The sequence below is a fragment of the Gambusia affinis genome, linkage group LG04 (assembly GCF_019740435.1).
Source record: "Gambusia affinis linkage group LG04, SWU_Gaff_1.0, whole genome shotgun sequence".
Lineage (NCBI taxonomy): Eukaryota > Metazoa > Chordata > Actinopteri > Cyprinodontiformes > Poeciliidae > Gambusia > Gambusia affinis.
The window spans coordinates 10,931,951-10,954,688 of record NC_057871.1 but is presented as its reverse complement, the minus strand read 5'-3'; the positions used below and the strand labels follow the sequence as shown (position 1 = coordinate 10,954,688).

The 22,738-nt window shown below is 37.1% G+C and overlaps 2 protein-coding genes across 3 annotated transcripts in view; one reads left to right on the top strand and one right to left on the bottom strand.

Annotated features, from left to right (window-relative positions):
- Nucleotides 1-2,085, bottom strand: part of LOC122829887 (phospholipid phosphatase-related protein type 5-like) — a 55,995-nt gene extending 53,910 nt beyond the window's left edge. For both annotated transcript variants that reach the window (XM_044114788.1, XM_044114787.1), the window contains exon 1: nt 1,633-2,085. The gene's annotated coding sequence lies outside the window, so the exon portion shown is untranslated. The remainder of the gene's footprint in view (nt 1-1,632) is intronic.
- A 7,301-nt stretch (nt 2,086-9,386) lies between these two features.
- Nucleotides 9,387-22,738, top strand: part of palm3 (paralemmin 3) — a 35,820-nt gene continuing 22,468 nt past the window's right edge. Inside the window, exon 1 of the mRNA XM_044114705.1 lies at nt 9,387-9,883. The gene's annotated coding sequence lies outside the window, so the exon portion shown is untranslated. The remainder of the gene's footprint in view (nt 9,884-22,738) is intronic.

Genomic DNA, 22,738 nt, shown 5'->3' with positions numbered 1-22,738 from the left:
GTGGTTTCATTGTCTGAAGCCCTTAGCATCTGAAACCAGGAAATAGAGCACTTCATCCCAGTTCTAAAGTCATGGGCCTTGCAATGGCTCCCTGTAGCTCAGAGAGCAGACATTTTGTTATTTTATAAATCACTCAATGGCTTAGCAGCAAGATATATTAAAGACCTGTTGCTGTATCAAACTTCCAGTCACGTCTTCTGATTCAAGTCCATTCGTCATTCCCAAAACCAGAACCAAAAATGGAGACGCTGCATTCAGTTGTTGTGCTCTATTAATCTGGAACACACTTCCAGAAAACTGCAAAAAAGCTGAAAAATTGAGTTCTTTAAATCAAGGCTAACAACCCATCCTTTTAGCATTGCCTGAGTCATAAAATCTTGGATATTGATCAGTATATTTAATATATATTTGCTTCATGATTTTGATGATGGTATTTCATCAAATGTAATGTTTAATTGTAATTGTTTACAAATGCTTTATGGTGTAAAGCATTTTGAACTGCCTTATTGCTGAAATGTGCTGTACAAATAAACTTGATGTGATTGTTAAAGAACAGACTGGATTTGGACATTTTGCAGCTTCATGGAATGCATTTACCTTCTGTAGAAAATACCCACCAAAATCTCCTTTTCATGTCTGTATAACTGTTCTAGTCATTAATAGAAAATGGTAAAAACAGCTGAAAATGTTAATTCTGTAATCATTTAGGTTTTAATTCAAAGCACGAACTTCTGATACCATAAAACTTCTAATAGAACAAAAGACTTTCAATGTACGTAGCTGGATTCCCGAGAAAAGCTAAAATTACATATATATATATATAAAAACAGTCAGTGTGGTGGAATTCATCCACAACACTCTTCTGTACCATTAAAAATGCTCAAATCCCAAAAATATTCAGTGAACACTGCAGCAACATCACTACATATACATTATGTAAGTTGAAATATAAGCTCTTGTTGTAAAGCGCAAACCGTTTTCAAAGAGAAACAGGATTCAAAGCTCCACAATCCACAGAGAGCACATTGTAATATTTATGTCAGAAGATAAAAGAATTGTAACTATACATACACACACTCTTACAGGCAGTGCGCTGTACATACTGTGTTAAGGAAGATCTTTTATGTACTGCTTTTCCAAAGCTGTGAGAAGCAATAAGGCAAAAGGCTGGCATGACTGATTCTCCATGCTATTCACTATTATGTGCATCTTTAAGCCCTTTACTGGTACCACGGCAACAAAAGGCTAAAAATCTCACTGGCACACACTCAGTGATTCACAAACACACACACATTTATGCTCACGCTAAGGTTTTCTCCTACTTCTTACACTCAAAAAGTGACTATTATTCCAGGACTCATTGCATGCCGATTTGTATTAGTAGAGCATGCAGGCACACGGTTGGTACTTTTTTAGAGTATGTGCGTGCGTGGGCGTGAGTGTGTGTGTGTGCAGCTGAGCATCCCTGTGACCCACATTGTTGAACCTCAGGAGCGGCACAGCAGGAATTCCATCTGTAGGAGGACGTCTTCCACTCCTCTCTTTACCTTTCCCTTCTGCTCACTCAAACACATGCACACATGCAGCTTTCCAAACAAACCAGGATTAGCAAGAGGTTTGAAAAAGTCTCACCTTCTGTCTCTGTGTGTTGGAAGCAGTGCTGCTGAACAGTGGCCGCTGCCTCTAGAAGTCTAAGGGGATTTGCTTCTGCAGCGAAGTCGCATCGTGTGGTCTGGTTGTGGTCTCAGCTCCGATCTCTCTCTTTCTCCTCTTTTCGTCTCTTTCAAAGCATAACCGCCCCTCACTTCCGCTGCTCCGCCACTTATAAGCCTTTCGGCACTAAGTGTGAATAGAGAGAGATAGAGAGCCTGCCCACTGCCAGGCACTCAGCCTGCAGCCAGACTGGTCTATATCTGTCTGCACTCTGCTGCTGGGTCGGCAAGCTAAATATGATGATCTTCAACAGCACTTCCAGGCTAATTAGTCAAGTGACGAGATCCATGGGCTCATTGAGGGAGCTTGCTCGGTGCAGTTGCTGGTGGATACGGGAAGAGGAGGAGAAGGTGTGTGTGAGAGCATCTGCATCTGCGTGTGGGAAAGAAAGAGCGAAGGGAAAAAACAGTGGAAGAGGGAATTTAAGAAAGAGAGAGAGATGGGAGCAAAAATGAGAATGTGTGTGTGGTAGTCAGAGGCTGAAGCAACACTGTGGCTAAAATGGTAGACATCATGCACTTTAGTACCCCTGCAAACCACTTTGAAAAAAGGGAGACATCACACACTCTGAGCGTAAAAGTACTGGTGTGTGTGTGTGTGTGTGTGTGTGTGTGTGTGTGTGTGTGTGTGTGTGTGTGTCCATGCATGTATGTGATTATAGCTGGAGAACCAGGAGAGAAATGCAGCTGAATTACCCAATGGTAGTCAGTCTTGTGTGCTTCTATGGCTTTTTTGAGCACCTTGCCTTATACAGAGTGAGCTCAGGTGATCTGGGACCTCAATTCTGAACAGCCTGAAGTGGGTTAACGATGCATTGTCAAGCAGAAAAGTGGGATGCAACCCACACATGTCCCTATGTAGGTCACAGGCCTTCTGGTCGCAAGCTCACCAGGAGGATTTAGAGGTTGTTTTTTTTTCCACATGCAGGTATGTGCATTACTTAATGATTTTGGGTTGCATTAAATAAATTACACATAAATCAGTGGCAAACTGAAAGCAGTCAGAGTTTTCATAAGAAATGCATGTTTCTATGAGGGTGAGTCTTTTAGTAAATGTTTAAACATGTATGCACAGTGCACTACAAGGGACTGGAACATCCACTGAAGGCACTGAGGCAAAGGCTAAATTCACTTTGGACTTCAACCCTGTTTACAAAAAAAAATAGGAGTTCCACTTTGACATAGTCGCTCTGCATAGGTTTTCATAACCCTTGAAATTTCTGCAATTTTTTTCAAAAACATCAATGTATACTACTAGGAATTTATATAAAAGACCAACAGTGGAATTTTTTCAAATAAAAAAACTCAAAAGGGTGGGATCCCCTTGTATACCCCATCTTTGAATAAAATCAACAATTTAAAATGAGAGTTAAATTAAAAAACAATATTGAATATTTCAGAGATCATTAATTAATCCTTCAAAAGTGTAATATTGTGGTATATCTGTAAAGTTACAAAGACATATCCATCCATCTGGATTCTAAAAAGAAGGACCAAGCAGGGGGAGCATTAATCAAAGAGATTGTAAAGAATCAGTCAAAAGACCAATAGTAACCCTAGAGGAGCTGCATAGATCCAAGGCTCACCTGGGAAAACATGTGAACAGTTTTGTCTTGTCTTTCTTCCATGTTGGGAAGAAAGACTAGAAGAAAGTCAATGAAAACATAAAAAATAAAGCCACAGGATGTGCAGGAAGCAGTAAACATGTTATAGATGGGGTGCTCTACTAAGATGAGACTAGAACAGACATTTCATACGTATACATGCAAAACACTGCAGCCTCTGTGTGTATGTGTGGCACTAAAACTGTCACCCTAATTACCATGCCTACAGCAAAGTGGTAGAGTAAGGGGGTGGCAGCGTCACACTTTACAAATGTTTTTTTTTTTTTTTTTTTTTTTTTTTTTTTCATTTGAGGTAGGGAAGCTTATCAAACTTGGAAGACAAATGGAGTTAAATTCAGTAATCCTGGAAGAAAACCTGCAAAGGACTTGAGATTAGAGGATCACCTTCCAGCAGGACAGAAATGCCAAAACACAGCAACGGCTACAATGAAATTTCATAGCTCAAACCACATTCATGCATTACAATGGCCCAGTAAATATTGCAAACCATTAATTATTGTCCTTCCATTTCACAACTGTGCACTACATTGTGTCAATATTTATCACTCTTGGAAAGTCAACGTTACCTCCCCAACATTTATGACAGTTCAGTCTCTTTGAAACTTATTATCAGACAACGTCGTTGAGAAAGATAAAAGCTCAGAAATGGGACCATGTCTGGTATTGTTCTTGATTAAACAAAATTTCAAAACCCGTCACAGTTTCCTACAATGTAAGGAACCAGCCGCCCACCCTTCTTCTCCACTCAAACAAATCACTAACAGCTGGAGAGGGATCGTGGACCACTCATGGCAAAGTGGCTTTTCTCTCCCACCCAGGCATTATGGATAAAATCACGTGGTGTCACTGATGTCATAGTTCCCATGGAAACCTGCTGCATTCAAGAACAGTAATATCAAATGGGGGAACGTGTATATGTAGAAATACCCACACATTTAAAAGCACACAGACAATGCAGATGAGACAAGCGCTGGTGATAAGTGGCGTTGCAGGCAAATCACTGAGTTCAGAAGCCTGGATGAGAAACGCTCACACATGCAGCCCCCCCACACACACACACAGAACTCGGTCAAAATAAAACTTCATCTAATTATCCTCTTTCACTGCTATCTGAAGTGGAAGGAGAAGAAGAAGACATAATAAGTAATGTCTACTTTCCAACTTTCCACAAATGTGAAAACACCACCCAGTTGTTGAAAGCTCATAGAAATGACTGCATGGTGTTAATTAGCTTCATTAATATCTGTCTATCCCATTTACCTTATTAAGACCATTGCTTTAACTCAAGCTCTGCAGGTATGCAGCTTTTCTCTACCTTGCATGAGTAAAGAATGAGCAACAAATAGTTTTGAATATGTATTTCTGGTCGTACTACTTATAAGGCGAAGTATGATGGTTCTACGAATAATGGTTCTATTTGTTAAAAGAAACAAAAAGAGAAGAGTTCTGGACAAAAGAGTTAAGGACAAAATAATAGAGAGGCTCTGTGCACATAAGCAAACTTCAAATACTGAAACAAGTCTAATGCAGCAGGGGGTTGGATTCACCAAACGTCCTCATGGAATACACCTGTTCTCCCCTGGGAATGGTTTCCACACAGCTGTAATTCTGTCGCCCCTATCTATGGTAGCAGTTCTGCTTGTTGTGATCCACATCAAGAACCAGTGCTGAACAAAAAAGAAAATGTTTTATTTCTCAATGTGTGTTTGAATAGAGTATGAAGCCTTTAAGTCACAGATTGTCTTAAATTAATGCAAAAATACCACATTTTGTTTTGGGTCATAAAACAAAAGGTGGCAGGTATATCTTTTGCTTTTTTTCTTCTACATATGTAAATTTTTTAATGGCTTCATACTTTCCATCTATTTCCCCCCTTTTTGCCAATAGCAATGACTTCATGCTTTCTTGTTAGCCCAAATCACAAAAAATGTGTAATTAAAAAAAAAAAAAAATCTGAACAAAGGATCTGAGAAATGACCTACCAAATTCAGTTTTGCTGCATATTACATTTTTAATATCAAAGCCATCGGCAGAGAATATTGTCCAAATCAAATACATCCAGCTTGCATTGTTTTTACAGTGTACATTGTTGTTCAATACACATTGCCTGCCCCAAAGAAGAAAGTGGCCCTATGTACATAAGTTCTACCCTATTGGATAATTACTGTCTGGGCATTTTTGTTATTGTCCCCAGATGATGCAATGAGTACTTGTCAAAACTGTTACGTTTTAACACATGACTCCTCTCCCAACTAATCAATGTATAACTAAAACAATTTAAATCTGCATTTTGAATTTACTCAGCTTATTTTAGATAAGATTTGTTTGTTGACCTGAAACATTTGAGGGGAAAAAAGTAAAAAAATATCCGTATGGGGGCAGAAGCTTTTTTACAGCACAATATAACATTAAACCTATCACTGTTAAGAAACAGTGATGACATAAATAACATTGTCTCTAAATAAAAGCCCCTTGAATCCACTCCAGCAGGTTTGTCCTCCTGTGTGTGCTGCATTCACATGAACACAAACGGGACTCTTAACGGCACGCTGCATGTGCAAACCTCTGCAGACAAAGAGCGGTGTTCAGAAGGTGCTGGTACTTGTACACATGAATACTCCAGCACAAAAGCCCATAGACCACATTGTAGAGGAAAGGTTGGTATACTTCCAAATGCCTCCCTTTGTAAACACAACACACACACACACAGGGATTATTTCCATGTTGTAAGGATAATACAGTGAGATATGTGCCTGTGTACTCCCACCGGCTGGCTGCTCATGTAAAGACTCTCCCTTGTCTTGGGGAATCAGAAGTAGGCCGAGTCTTTGGATGTGCTCATTTCAGATACTATCACTGTGGATCACAGCCAAGGACATTTTAGCTTCAAATTGCCAAGCTTGGGACTTTCAGACATAAAGAATTAATCAGATTTTCAGCTAAATGGGATTATAAAAGTAGACACAGCGCAGGTCAGCTAAGCTGTGTTCCATGTGCCTTAAATACTGAACATCTCTAAAGAACTTTTTTTCTTTGGTATTTTAAGGGTTCACACTCTACATTTGGCCAAATTAAAACAAAAAAGCTGTTCATGATGAAAAAATGAGGCTCAAGCATAGTGTAATATAAATGAAATATGAGTAAGCTGTAGTAAAAGATATATTAAAATAGATCGACCCAGTTTTTTTTTTTTTTTTTTTATTGAGACATGGCACACAGTTTCCCCCATCATCCTATGATTCATGGACAGAAGGAAGAGCCTACTAACCTCTTAATGGTCGCCCTATGTGTAATGTGACAAAAGGTAAAAATTTTCTTAACAGCCGGTTTAACAATAAATAACCTAAATCAAAAGAAAAATTATCCTTTTGCAACCAGTCTGAGTAAACATTGCAGTCCATCTTAGGCTGTAATCACCTGAGGATGTGAAGATTATATGTAGGTGTTTTGAAAAGGCTTCAATTAACTTAAAATAAACCGTTTGGGATGAAGAAACTTTGCCTGTTTATGAGAGGGAACTGAACAGTCTGGAACCTGAATTCATACAAGTTACTGTTGGTTTTTACATTAAAGTTAAGAAAAGTAAATTTCTTCCAAATAAATCTAAAAGATGTTACCTCTAAGCAAAATCCAGTCCAACCAATGACCTTCACAAGTTAAGGAAAATAGATATTTTTGCAAGGTATTGGACATGACAAGACTTTCCTAGGATTTTTCCACATGTTCTGATGAGTCAAACAATTATATTTTTATCAAATAGAAATCCAAAAAAATCTGGGTTCTAACTTTTTCTACAGCTTTTTATAGAAAATAAATAAATATTATATATATATATATATCTATATAGATATATATATATATATATATATATATATATATATATATATATATATACAGCTCCTGCTGTACTTATATATCTATATATATATATATATATAGAGAGATATATATAGATATATATAGCCAATAGAGGTGAAATATCTGCAATCACCTCTGAACTATCTCCAGTGAATTTAAGGGCTGTACCTAAAATGGCTCTCAGTTAGCAAAACAATGTGCGAGTAGGCGTATGTCAGCCTTTCTTCTCCAACTATGAGTCAATGTGAAGGGAAATTTTGCTGCTTGTGCTTTTCTTTTGACCTGCATGGTGCTTGTTCAGACACATAGTATTTATCAGCAGAATAACAGTCATCAGTAAACTGCTATTCTCACTGCGCTGTAAAGAAAACAGCACACTGTCAGCAGCAGCTTTTGCACAACAAACCTGTTCCATCATGACCCGACCTGACTCTTGGTCTTTATCAACTGACGTTCCATCACACTCCCCGTCTTGCATTTCCAGGCGTAAGAGCACATCTCCGGCAGAACGTTTCCCGCTCTGAATTACCTCCAAAAAAGCACAATTGGAGCAGAGGTCCAGACAAAGCTGTTAACTACTTTTCCTGAATCTCTTGTCTTTCTGCCTGCAGCCAAAACAAAATATGAAGAATAAATAAACAGAAGAATTTTGCTTTTCATATTTGACATGCTGCAAAATTTCTCACACAATCACGAGTTTAATAAGGATATTAAACAAACGCATTGCTTCATGCAGTCATAAAAGTCACTTATACGGCAGTGTTGCCTTGGAGGTTTATTCAAAGTCTATTGCTTAATCTCATCTTATAAAATAATAAGCAAAACATGAACTGCATTGATAGCACACATCATCATAACAACAATCTAAAGAACTCGTAAAGTTTTATTACAGAATGGCACCTAATCATCCTACTACTGCTTGCTCTTTCACTTTACTGTCCCTGGCAATTATTCCACTGTTCTCAGTGCTGCTATTATTCAATCCAAGTGAAACGAATGGAAGAAAATCTTACTATGCATTGCAAAATGCTCTTATCCCTTTATCTTTAGCTCCTGCTGTACTTACAAGCTTTATTGCATTTTATCTGTATTTAATGTAACAGACAACACCTGCAACAACTAGGGGTCAGAAGTTATTAAAAAGTAAAAAGTAAAAGGAGTTCACCTAAACTAACAGGCAGAGCAATCAGAGCATTAATCAGAGAAGCAGCCAAGATGGAACTCTGGAGGAGCTGCACAGATCAACAACTCAAGAGGGAGAATCTGTCGACAACTCTGAAATTGTGGCATAATTTTAAGATTTATGTTCAGTGTTGGTAGCCATTATATTGTATGTTGTAACATTTTTTTCTTTTTTTAATATGTTTATTTGTGTAGCTATATTCATAAGGCAATCCAAAGTGCTTTACAAGACATCAAAGCAGAGAGACAAACCTTTCAAGTGTTTAAGAGATCTAAATATGTCAAACACCTAAATAACTGCATAAAAGAAACAAAAGTTAAAATGTAGATTTATGAGACTGGTTAAAAAGCCTGAAGAAATCTTCATTCTCAAACTCCACTAATGATTGAACACTGTATTAAAAGTTTTAGTAGAGAACTATATTCAGTCCTGATTTAAAGGAGCCAACAGTTTCTGCAACATCTCTGGTTTTCATGAAGTGTGTTCTAAAGCTGAAGAGCCTATAGAAACTTGCCTCAGCTTGTTTGGTTCTGGTCACGGAAACACTGAGTTAGGTCCTAGGTAAGAAATCTTCTTTGGGCCTATTGACCAATGATTTATAAAGTGGTGTGTGGCTACATTTGTATCACTGTTGGCCAGGATTCTTGCAGCAGCATTTTGAATGTGCTGCATTTTCAGCTGCCTTACTGACGTTTTACACAGACCAATGTAACATTCAGAATATGACAACGTGCACCAGTTTTTCTGAGTCCGCTTTAATCTGCTTATGCTGCAACAAAAAATGTGAAGATGCATGTTTGTCTTTAAATATGAATTCACTACTTCTAAGAACTTAGGGTCATAATTGTTACTGCACTAATGTAATTATAAACTAAATTGTTTTTACACCAACTGAGAGATGCAGGTTAGAGTAAATATTATGTTAGTTTAAACTGCTATGTAAAAAGGCTGTAAGTCTCAGGATGAAAGTTCGTGTTAAGTGATGCATCTCAGAGGGAAGCCCAGTCCGTGTGAGCCTGTCTATTCCGCTGCCATTCAGAGGGAAAATAACAGGAAACATGAGGCTGCCGCTGCAGTGTGAGGAGGGCTGGCCTCGTCGTAATGACAGGAGTCAGGTAACCGTGCGGCTCACATCGACCTCTTTCCTCCTCACTCACGGACTATAAAGACGCTGCAAGACCGAGGACTTTATTACCTTTTCCACTCAGGCTGTGGCTCTCAGCCTTAGGCTAACTTCGAAGGACTTTAAAGAAAGTTTGAACGTCTGACGTCGCCACGTCCTGCTGTTTTCAATGTGACTAACGTGTGGCTGCGCAGCGGAGCGAAGAAAGCCGAGCCTTCTCAGGTGTTTTGACTCGTGTTTTTCCTCTTCGTTTTGGAGACACAAAAGGAAGAGTCGTGGAAGGAGGATAATTATCCCCTTTACTTTTTAACGATTGGCGTTTTATTATTTTTATTTTTAAACTTGGTCTGTTTTTTTTTCCCAAGACGCAAAGCTTAAACAGGTGAGTGCACTTTGGCTCGGCTTTGGAAACATTTTTGCATGAATTTGTCCTAGTAAGTTCGGCGTACTTGCTCGACTGACACCTTTTGAGTCTGGGCCAGATGGTGGAAGTGAGCCTAGCCACGTCTGGACCGCCCCAGCAGCTGTTGACTTGTCTGACCTCAGTTAAAGATACCAATCACGATTGTATTTTTTTGTCATTATTAAAAGTAAAAGTACCCTGTCAAGAAAACATCAACATGTGAGTGTCAAGAAAACATCAACATGTGAGTTGAAGTATGGATAACGATTGTAGTACTTAACATTAGCCTGCACAAAGTTTTAAAATTGGTTAAGAACAGCAAATTCTGCTGCATATGTATTTGGGTTCATGACATCACAAGAGGTGCAAGCAGTTCAGCTGGCATTAGTAAACTGTATGGAGGACATGCAACTTTGGATAGATTATGACGCATTATGAAGTGATTGAGATGAATGAGTTCATCCTTGTATTTGAGAAAGTGTTTGACTCTCATTGCCCTCTTACCCATGATGATAAATGCTGTGAATAATGAAAGTGACATTGATTGTTTTCTGCGTATGTTCCTGCTTACATTTTTCAATCGGATTTGTTTCCGTGCTTATTTCCCTCGCATAAAATTTTGTGCTATACCTCTATACTTGTGGGATTTGTACTCAAGTATAATGTGAAATTGAAAAGTAAAAAAAATATTGCTTTTATTACTGAGCAGATGATTTATGCTTTATGTGATGTAATCAGAGGCAGATGTGTGTGAAAGCTCATTTTTGAGGAGCAAGATGTTACCATAAACTTGTAAATTACATTTATAAAAACGGAATTAAGGAAAACAGAGAAACTGACCACATCGGCACATTGTTCAGTAGTTGGCAAACTGTATCAATTGTTAGTCTCGTACAGCAACTAAATTAACAATTGGAATGCTTAAACAGCAGTTCTGCTAGATGACATATTTACTTTATGTTTACAATTACTTACTTATCACAATATATACCTGTCTCTAATGATTCTGGTTGAAATCAGTTTTCTGTCATTAAATTCTGCATGGAGTTTAGATTCTATTAAGCAATAGTTTGACATATTTGCTCTGTTGTTATTGGCTGAAGAGCCATAGTTGCAGCTGCATCTTGCAACACCCCCCAAAACAAACCCATTCCATTCAAATTAAGATGTCAAATAAGGCCAGTAAGTTTAACCACACAGCTTTTTTTTCCCTCCTCATTCTGACTCAACAAATTCTGTGAAATACAAAACTTCTTACTTTTAGACACAGCTGTACCAGATCTGTTTGACTTTATGCAGCCAGAGCTGCTTAGCTTCCAGCTGTGCATACTGATCTTCACAAGCAAGAAATATCAGCAGGGGCTGCTGAGGTGGCTTCTCTTTCTGTCAAACTGAAGAACTGAGGTACTTAAAGCCCCATTCAGGAGGTGTTACTCACCTTCCAGTTTAATTTGGCTCTCAGATGGTAATTGGTCTCTTGAAGGTTTGTTTCTTCTCCAGTTTCAGAGAAAAAAAAATCTCATTAAGGATCTGGTGTTTTCATAAACATCAGATTGTATCTTATAGGGTTTTTACAGATTTTTATTTTAATAGGCTCTTCTGTTTAGCCTGGAACTCTCATCACAAAATGATGTCACACCAGACATAATCTAGTTCCAGTTGAAAGTCAGAGATTTGGTTACTCTGCAAATCAAACAAATCTTTGTGTTTGATTTGACGTAAAGCACTTTGAAATGCCTTGCTGCTGAAATGTGCTATACAAATAAAGTTTGATTGATTGATTGATTAAGGTTGCACTGATTAAAACACTGCTGATGGGAGTCTGCTGATTTTTAGCTTGACCAGGGGCTGGTATTCTCACGAGCAGGAAATTCCCCTCATATCTGAATGTTAAGAGGCAGAGGTAATGAACACTCCTCAGTGTGAACGCTGGTAGTGAGTGAAGAAGACTGAAGAATGCATACCTTCAGTATCACATGGACATTTAAAATTAAGTCAGAAGAAGCAGAGATATGCAAGAAGCTACTTAAAAGGAAACTGTATACACTTGCATATCGAGTCATGCTAGTCGTTCATTCAGACTGCGAGAGAAAAAGATGGTCAACCTATAACAGGAAGGTTGAATATTTCTTCTTCTGAGTTTCCAGTTCTGTCTGTCATGGAGTCATTGAACATGTTTAATAGCCTTGTTAACCAATTCTTTTCAATGTGAAATGAAAAGACTGTTTAAATATCAAATTTGTAGTATTTTTGTTTTTAAAACCGTAGTAAAACCCGATTGAATCTTCTCTCACTAACATGGTATGGTATCCTCTGCCTCTAAATATCAAAAATTTGACACAGAATTCAAATCTTAACGGGTTATAACTTCAACTATGAATATTTTTTATTTATGAGTAAGTCATTTTGATCCTTGATCTTGTGATTAGTGTTTAACCTTGGATTTTCAAGCCTGACCCGTTTTTTATAAATTGGAAATTTTAATCTCTGAGCACAAATCAAACACTGCATAACCCTCAAGATGTCTGCCATTGTTCTTTAAAATATTGACCATTTAACCAATCAATGAGGCCCTCATTTGTAAAGTTTAATTTTTGATCTGTCTCTAGAAAATCTTGTCTAATGCACAAAAAGGGCACAGTGGGGCGTGTACTGGGTGGGATAGTTATTAAAGGCAGATAAAAGGGCAAGATGAAACTGTGGTTGTCAGCACCACCAATCAGCAAGTGTCTTATCTTTTCAAATGGCAATGAAAAGAACAGGAGGGGAATGAGAGTCTGACAAGGCTCACATAGATTATAAAAGCTGAAAGATAAAGGAGGGGAGACAAAAGAGTGGCTGGTAGTGAAGGAATTAAATCCTCCACCTCTTTGCTGGCCAACATGATCAAGGCCGAATTTTAAGCAAGAGGAAAATTCCTTACTGTCCCATAACCTCTGGCATATGTCTCAATCATGTACAGTTTCACCATAAGACGTGTTACATTTATAGATGTCCCTCTGCACTGTGGTTCCAAGCTGAAACAAACTAATGTGTGGTTACTAGCTTGTTTAAAACTATGAAAATGGTCAGGGGGAGGTTTGTTTATTTTTGGGGGGGTTAAGAGTGTTTTCTCTTCAAATACATGTTGTTCTTTGTCTTAAGGTGCACAGGATACAAACAAACTGCCCTTCTGGGTTACTGTTACTGGCGAGCAGAAATTTGGCCTCAGGTGGCAGAGTATACATAGAATAATGGAACAAAAACAGGGAGGTCATACACCAAACAGTACATACTTTGTTAATTGGACTTTTAATTTAATTTTCCGCATATTAAAAAGAAGCAAGAAAACAAGCATAGGAGGCACAGTTCCATGACATTTTTAAGACATAGCAGACTAGAGGTGAAGCTGGGAAAGTAAATGAAAACAAGTTTATATCTATGTACTTTATTAGGAAGGTCTATGAAGTGAGTATTGATTGAAAGATTTCAGTCAATACTCCTTCATTTTCTGCATGTATTTTTGTTAAAGCAAACAGGAGAAGATACCAATATGAGCTGAACTTCAGTAAATTGCTATTGGTTCTGTTTTAAAATCATGTAGTTTTGAAGAAAGATTCTGAATAGCAACATTTTTAGGTTTTACATTTTTATTTTTATTGTAGGAGTTTGCCCACAGTCAGTGACTGTCGGGATCATAAGCATTTTTTCAGACTATAAATTTTCACTATGATGAAAGAGAAACTAAAACTTGCTATTAAAATGTTGGATACACCCACTCATTCAGTTTAAAAGCATAGGTGTCACTCTTAAACCTGTGTCTGCTGTGCTAATATAGACTAAATTGCATCCCACAGAGCTCACCTGACTTGCATGTTTCTGCATGATGTCATCTGATCTGCCCAAACATGTCTGAGATATCTGCCATGCCTCATCACTGAAATATGAACCATAGTGCAATTCTCTTTCATTTTACTCTTGTTGTTTATTTCTGTTTTAGGGGTTAGGAGCGTTCTTTAGAAATTCCTATCGAGTTGCAAGCTGTTGCAAGAATTATATTGCTCACTGCTAGTATTTCCACAGCTGGACTTAAATGGCATGCAATTATAGAAAACCTGATAATTATTGACAAAATTTGTGTTGGCCAATGTGAATTGGCAAATGGAGAAGCAAACAAAGATTTAGTGTTTGTCAGAGTAGCGCAAACAACTAAATTACTATAGCAGGTCAAATAAATGTTTTTATTGTTTACTTAAAAGTGATGATGTAGGATGGTTCATAAGACTTTTAAAGAGAAGTCATGTGACCCAGATGAGCTGCTGGGCTTTCAACAGTTCTGCTGGGAAACAGTGGGTCTTATTTGGATGTTTTGTTCTGAATCTTCAGTTTTCTGATTGTTATTGTTGACATTACTTTATAGAACCTATATATTGCAAGAAAATTTTACACTGCAATATCGTTGAAGAAGGAATTTAGGCAAAATTCATTTGTTGCCTTGATTTGAGGACTTTTTCATTCTAATCTGGTCAAACATTTGTTCAAAGTGCTTAGAATTTTTATCAAAAAACTCCTGTAGTCAACTGCTACAGGACTGTCATGTGAACAGGTTTGATCTAGAGTAAACTAGTAGATCAATACTGCTGATATTTGGACTCTTAACAATGATGTGTTCAATATTTTTTTCTAGTTCAGTCCAATAATTATTCATCCACAAGGCAGGTATACCTTTAAAGCTACATTTTAATTTCATGAAGATGTTTCTTTTGACTTGTTTGTCAAAATGTTACAAAGTGGCATAGACTTTGGCAAAAAAAAATAAAAAATCCAAAAAGTATTTGTCTTTGATTACACTTTATCTGATAGAGCATGTCTGAAATTCTTGACATCCATTAGAAATTGTGAGACTCTGTAGGAAAATTCAAGGCTATATACCCTCCCACAGCACACAATACTTTTGTAGAGCATCCTAATTACGCTTACTTGAGAACAGCTGTTTTCATCAATACAGCAGGATTAAAGCAGCAGCTCTCTGCAGCTAGTTGTGACAAGTCATGGCTAAGGGAAAGCGCTCGTCTAGGACCTGCGGCTGTTCGTTGTGGCAGTTCACAACTCAACTACAAGACCACATATGAATACCTTCAAGTTTGAGAAGTCACAGCAACAAGTATTATTAAACAATACAAGATGTTTTACACTGACATGCAGGCATTTGCCAAACTTGATGGGATGCTGAAGAGGTAATTCAGTCATTTGATTCAGCTGTTGGCGTATGAACCACCAGGGTATAAAAAGTTTGAAAAATGCAGCTCAAATGTAAATAAAAATGTTTTCTTTTGCCCCATAATGATACCCTTTGTACATCATCTTTTTATCTTTTGGAGAATGGATTTCCATTTAATCCATTAATTATTCTCTTTAAACTCATTTAATGAGAATGATGAAATCATTTTTGGCTTAACTGTACATCTTATAAATTTTATAGACTGTTCAGAAAGGCCATTACATTAATTTTCTGGTTGGCATCCAACACAAATGCTTTCAGTTATCAATGATAAAAATAATGTAAATCTGTGAGAATGAAAAATGGTAAATGATATGCTCCTTTCATATTAAATGTAATTGCAAGTTAAGTGGAAAAGGAAGAGATTACTGCCAGGCAGGACTGATTATCGCTTTAGCAACCACCAATTAAAGTCTACCTCTCTCTTCAGTCAACATTTTAACAATAGCTGACCAAATTCAGGATGTCTTTTTTTAATTTAATTTCTTCATTTTATGCTATGAATTAACTGAAAGACAGCAAAATGCCAGTTAATGCAGGATTTGATATATTTTTTGGCAGGGTTGGTGTCCTGGTGATGAAAGAAACTAATATATAGCCAGCACTAAGTGGTGCCAGGAAGCTGTCTACTGTTGCACATCTTTCCAAAGCCGGAACTAATCTGTGATGTGGTTTATGTGGCCAATTATGTGGTAAATCATGTCCTTATATCTCTGCCAGTTTACAACTAATTTAGAGGAAACTCACCTGCTGCTGAATTGTGCAGAGTGCCAAAGGAAGATCTAAGCCCCACGCTGAAATGAGTCAGCTTCTTTGGTGGCTGAGCTTCTGTTCTGCAAACTGCTAGAGATGTTTTTTCCATGTGCAATATGGACGTTTTACATCAGAGGAGGTGGAATTCATTTGATTTCATTTCTCTTGCAACTGTCAGACATTGTTCTACCTGGGCATTCAGTTAAAATAAATGAGTCATTCTCCCTGCTTTGCTAGAGCTCTGTAAGTCTAGCTCTATTCGTGCTGGGTGTTATTCACATCGCAAATCATTTTGTCCACTAAAAACATTAAAGATCAAATTCAGAAAGGCACCTACAGTCCAAAATGTGATGCTTTTCTATAGAAGATAAGTATTTATTAGTCGATTCTGGCACAACAGCAGGCCATCTAAATAACTACTTCTTTTCTTCAAAAATAAAAAGTCTGTTATAAGCTGTCGAGCTTAAATTGTTAGTTTAATATTTGTTGAGAGAGCTTTTATAAAGTCCCCTTACCTATTCCACAATATGTGATCTCATCTTGAGTTTGTGGATAAAGTAAACTCCTCCTTAGAGTTGTGAATTCTAGCAGGTTTTTGCCCCATCTGTTTTAGCTGATCTCAGCAGCTATATAACTCTGATGGTGGATATTAAGGATCTAGAATCAGTAGAATCTGTTGTGTTTGGTGCCGTTTTGTTCACCCCAAAATCTGTTTCCAAATAGAGTTACATCAAGTCAACAGCGTGACCAATTTACTGCTCAGTCCAAACACCTGTGAATTTTGTGTCACTGTTAGTTGTGAAACAGAAATCAAAGATGGTGTCTCACTTCGGTTTCCAGGTGTCATAGTTGTTTGAAAGTTATCCCAGTTGACTCACCTGATCCAAAAAAATCAACGTATGAACCAGAATGAAACAGTCGATCTAGCTTGCAAGCTTTTATCATGCTGATGATTTGTTTTCTTCTCCAACAATCTCACATATGACATGTTTTTATTACAGGTGAGGGGCTTTACATAACCTCTCTGGGAATCTGGGACTCGAAACAACAGCTTAGAATTACTTCTCCGGGCACTTTCACATGTTGGCACCAACTGGTTAAAGCTTTATGATGTAAACTTTAGCTTAGCGGAGAAACACTGCAATGTTGATGACAAACTTGTGCTATAAGAAATGGTGAACTAGTGATGAACATAGAAATGTTGTTCTTCTCCAAAGGACAGCTATTTTAGGACTGTGCCAGAAACACTAAGTTAGATTATGTTTTAAAGATTTAGATTTTCCAGCCTATATCTGTGGTACCAACTTCAAGATGCGTGTGCTACCAAGTAGCATCAATTTCTCACCTTATTTCTTCTATCCAGTCACATCAACAGCCTCAGAGTCTTTAGTGACTTGCAGTTGTCTTTCTTGTCTTGTAAGAGAGACCAAAGTGTATTTTAAACTATTTAAGTTTAAAGTACTTTTACTTCAAACTCAATATTTAGAAGGAATTTTGTTTGTTTCACTTATGAAATTATGGGAAGATGAATCAACTTGAGAGCTGGTTACTCAACTAGTAATTTTACTTTGAAGTTTTTTTTTTAAATATAGGGAATTGGTGCTTAAGTGGCATTATATGAAATCAGTAGTGAATGTTGTTTGTGTAATGTTGTTTTGTTTCATCCATGAATCAAATTAGATTCAACCTGGATATTATCTGGAAAAATGTGTGTCATTATGTCCAGGGCTCTGAGGCGCAGAAACCTCACAGTCTTTTGACTTTTTGACAATAGGCAAAAATGAACTGAGAGTGGATTACACCGGTTGTGCATACCTTTCCAAACCTGTTTGAAATGCAAACACAGACACATTAATCCTGCACACAGACTGGAGCAAGCCAAAACATGCCATATAGATTTTCCTTTAAAGTCCAAAAAGTACAGCAGTAAAAACATCCTCATAAAATTTAAAAAAAACCTTAAATCATAGATGAGTTTGAGCAGGCTGTGTTCACTCTAGTTTAGGTAATGCTTCATTTCTCTTCTATGCTTAGATTGTGTATAAATAGAGCCTGAAGCAAATCTGCATTAATATTCCCACCAAACAAGATAGTTTTCATTTCTGCGCGTTTGCCTAATGTTATTCTGTTTCTCTTTAGGACTACCACCTGTCAAAACATGCTTCTAATTCCTGTAGTTTGGTCTTTGTAAAATTGCTTGCTGAGCGATTAAACCACAGCAAAGCTTGAACAGATAAATTGCAGCCATCTCCCTGGATAAAAATGGACAGATACTCTGCAGGTTTGCCACTAAAGATTCTAAAGTTGCTCAAAAAGCCAAAAGCAGTCAATACAAGCCTTATTTATGCCACTCCAACTGCACCAGCTTCACTATGAATCTTATTTGGTGTTTTTGTGATCATGCAATTTTTTTGTGCGTAAAAATAGATTTAAGATGTAGTTTTCTTATAATGACCTTGTACACTTTTGTGAATTGCATAAATTCACAAATGCGAATTTATTCAGATGTTGCATAACAGCAGGAATGAACTGCCATGGGATTTTCAGGGTTAGTTAAGATAGTAATTACTGTTATGCTGCATTATACAATATGACAAATTGCACAACTTGTTGCTTCATTAGAATCAAGTCAAAGAAGTCCAACAGAAATATCAGACAGCATGTTGTCTGTTAATGCCCTTATTATTAGAGCTGAGTTCAGAGAGAGAGAAAGATGGAGAACAATGAGACAGTGATTGCTGCTTCTACCAGCCCTTATCATGGCTGAACAAAGTTTGGTAGAAGTATCAGTCGTGCTGAATGGTTTTTAGATACTGATTTTTGTTGTAGGAAGTTGCTGTGTCTTTCAAACTTAATTTCTGCCCACTCACTGTCCAAGACCTTGTTTCATTGGGAGTATAAGAAGATAATATTAGCTGGGTAAGTAGTCAAATAGGGACTGTCAACAGTTGCTTAACACACATAACTCTCACAGCCTGTCAACTATTGCTTCAAAACAGCATTGCCTTAAGAAAAGTGATGGGTAGCGCAACTTTAGTTTCTATGGAATTGTGTTAATCAATTCTAGAGACATTTCCAAAAACTGGAGTTTGTCTTTCCTGTAAGGTCAAAGTGTAGGAAAAGTTATTGTACTACAGCCACTTTCTTTGACACTTCATTAGAAGAACCATAGGTTACCAATAACTAAAGAGCCTTGATATTGGGAACTATCCCAGCGCACCCAGTACATTTCCACTTCATGGTAGACTTTCTTGTTGTCCTTGCTAAAAATGCCTAAAACTTTGGTTTAACTTCATAATTTTGAACAGTCTATGCTTGATCATTAGTGTAGCACAGATATTGTACTCTGGCTCTGGAAAAAGCCCCAAGTCTTGAGTAAGACTACACTTAAGACACTGACAGTAGGAAACAGACACAGCACAATGTGTCAGTGGGAACTTGATGAAGAACATATTTGAGTATTCATAGCCTCAGTTGCTTGTTAGGACTTGTCAGAACAGGTGCCTTGCAACCCGATTTCCCACATTCTCCTCACTTCTTCAACTTTTTGTTCTTTGCACATTTGAACCTTTCTGGTTGCCTGCAGGATTTTCAATTTCTCCTTCTTGTGTGTGTGTGGGATTCATCCTTCTGTTGTTAGGTTCTTCTTAGAGCTGAGTAAGATTAAGCTTTTTAAAAGGCTGAGAAATCCCAAAAGTACATTTCCATCCACACACTACCTTGTATGATGTTCGGGATAAAAAGCTTTAATTGATATAGTTCACTAATGTTCTGTTAGTGCCTGAAGGAAACTTTACCTTCAGTAATCACCCATCTGCAGAGTTAAACATAAAACACAGTGCATTGCACATCAAGGTTAAAATGCTGCGTTCCCTCTTACCCTGTATTCTAATATGTCCCTCAGCTGCCTTTGCGCAGGATTTCTAAGATAAAGCTGTTGAGAGACAGAGTTTGTGTGTCCCAAAATAATAAAGGAACACTGATTAACTGTCTTACTGCAAAGGGAGGTGGGGAAGGGGGCAGTTGATAAACCACTGTCTCCTGCTCTGAACAAGGTCATCACTCAGAAGAGTTGAGAACAAATGGTTTTGCACTGAACTGAAATCCAGCCCAAACTGACTACATTTTTTAATTGGGGCAATGGAGAGTTCTGTCTCAACTTGTGAATTATTTCAGACTAAATTATATGCTTGTTATAAACCTCAGTTTAAGCCACTGGAGATTTATTATCCAGTTAAAACCAAATATTTAGATACAGTGGATGACATAAACCATGATATTTTCTCTCATTTACCCAAATTATTTCTAAGTGGTTTAAGTCAGAACACCAAGAGAGAGATTTTTAGAGTCTTTTTCTCTTTGAGTTCAGAGGTTTATGTTGTATTTGGTAGAATTGCCTTCTAAATTGAAAAACTTGTGTGAGTGTCTTGTTACAAACTTCCCACAGTAGGTTTCTGGAGTTTTGGTCCATTTGTCCCAACAAAACTACTGTAACTTAGGCAGGTTTGTTGGCAGTCTTGGTCACGCACATTTTCAGCTCTGCTAACAAATTTTCTACTGGACTGAAATCAGGACTGTGTGATGGAAATCTTATGAAGGTCATTTTTCATGACTAATATACTGAGACGTTGTGCCATTATTTTCACGTTAGGTTCTTTCCTCTTGATGGCATCCATTTTAAAAAGTGCACCATTCCATCTGGACCTAAACACTTCACAACAAGACACTGCCACTGCAAATTTTCTAAGTTGGGACAATATTACAATGCTTACAAACTTTGCTTATGTTTTTATATATGTATATATATATATATATAACATCAGAGTGAAAGATGCATGTGTGGCACATTATGTTTGTGAACAAATACAAAACAAAGAAAAAGACAAACAGAAAATATTGTTCATTATTAAACCCCAATTTCCTTTTAAATGCAATAGATCATTGTGGCCAGCCACTCAGATTATATTTTTTCCATAACCTAATTTGAGATATTTTTCCTGTGTGCATTTTAAAACTATAATCTGGATTTAGATTTTTGCCTTTGGAATAATGTGACTTTTTATTGTAAAGCACAACTTCATTATGCTCCATTCACCCTTCAATTTAAGACAAGACTTAAAAGACCTCATCTCTGTGCAATTTCTTCTGTGGTTACAAGATGGAAGTGGACATATTATGAGCCGACTAATGAGGTTCTCTCAGAGTTGTAATCTTTGACTTATAAAAGGGTGATTTGGTTTTGTGGGTTGAAGTGATGGCAGATCTGTTTGAGCGGCTGGATATGAGTGCTGTGGAACATTGCTTGATCCTTATCAGTCTTTGCCGTTAAAACGCGTTGGATGAGTTCCACTGAAGCACACCAAGATGAACCTGATCTCAGCCCATTTAAGGGTAGTTTCTTCAGTAACAGTGCATCTGAAAATAGAGCAAAACTGGGAAGTTTGCAGTTTCATTCTGTGGTTTTTGGTGGAATCGATGTGAACTCCCCTTCAGAATAGGGCTCATGTTGTTTATCTTTAGCTTTCCCAGAAAGAAAAAAAGTATATTTTAGACTTATTTTTCTGGATGATTCTGCTAATCTCTACAGCCCTTTCTGTTGATGGAATGAGTGGATCATTTATGTTTGTTGCTTTGGTCAGTATTTTCATGATCCTACACCCTTCCAGATCTGTTCTTTCAAATGTGCAGATGCAGATGGTGATTTTGGCCTAGTTTATTTATCAGAAAACCTCACCAAAAACTATGCCACTCAAAGAGCTTTCGTTTAGCCATTTTTGCTAATTAGATTTACTTCAGCCATCTGTATGTTTGGCAGGAGGCATAAGAAGTAAACAAACATGCTTGACCTTGTAGCGAGGCTTGCTAAATAGGAGTTATTAGAGATGTTTCTTGTGTTTCTAGCTTAATTTTTAATTAAAAATGTCTGGTAACTGTGTCTACTATGGTGAGAATACAGGAAGAAGGTTGAACCAATTTACCAAATAGTTGCTATCTTCAGTCTGCATGAATTATTATTTAAACCCCCTAGTTTGTTTAGGAAATAGATTGCTGGACCAACATTTGGACGATGTTGACCACATTCTCAAACTTCTGATCTAATTTGCAATTATTCCACAGATTTTGATAAACTTCAAAATGTTTTCATAGAATGCATAATAAAAAATTTTGGAAAAAAAATAAACCTTTTTTTTTTGCATTGCGTACAAAACATTTGGATGTATTATTATTATTATTATTATTATTATTATTATTATTATTATTATTATTATTATTATTTTGCAATCTGCACTAAAATAAGTTTTAATGATGATTTAATTTCAACTGTCAGAAATGTTTATCATGGTAACTAGTAATTTTATCCTTAGGGGTTCAGAAGAAAGTACTGTTAGTTTTCTTAAGTTCTTTAAAAAACCCAAACAATGTCATTCTAGAGAATTTGTTCAGATTTAAGTGGAAGGAAGGGAAATGGTTTAAAGACAAGACTCTTATAATCAGTTGCTCTAGTTTGAAATTTGACTCTTAGAATTATACTGCTTAACAATTCAAGAATAAGACATTGTGCTGACACAACGTACACTGACTCTGATGGGGAGAAGTTTCAACAATTAGATGTGGGTCTACTAGCCTCTATTTTCTAAGATTACATGTCACAGGTTTTTTTTTAGTTGACACCAATGTCAATTGTCACATGCTTGGTGTATCCACAGCTCATTTGCGCCGTTTCTTAGTTAATTTACCAAACTGATTGTTTGCAAATGAAATGCATGCAACTAAATATAATTTTTCTTCTCTCTGTTCTGACTGCATTAATCTCAGCAAAA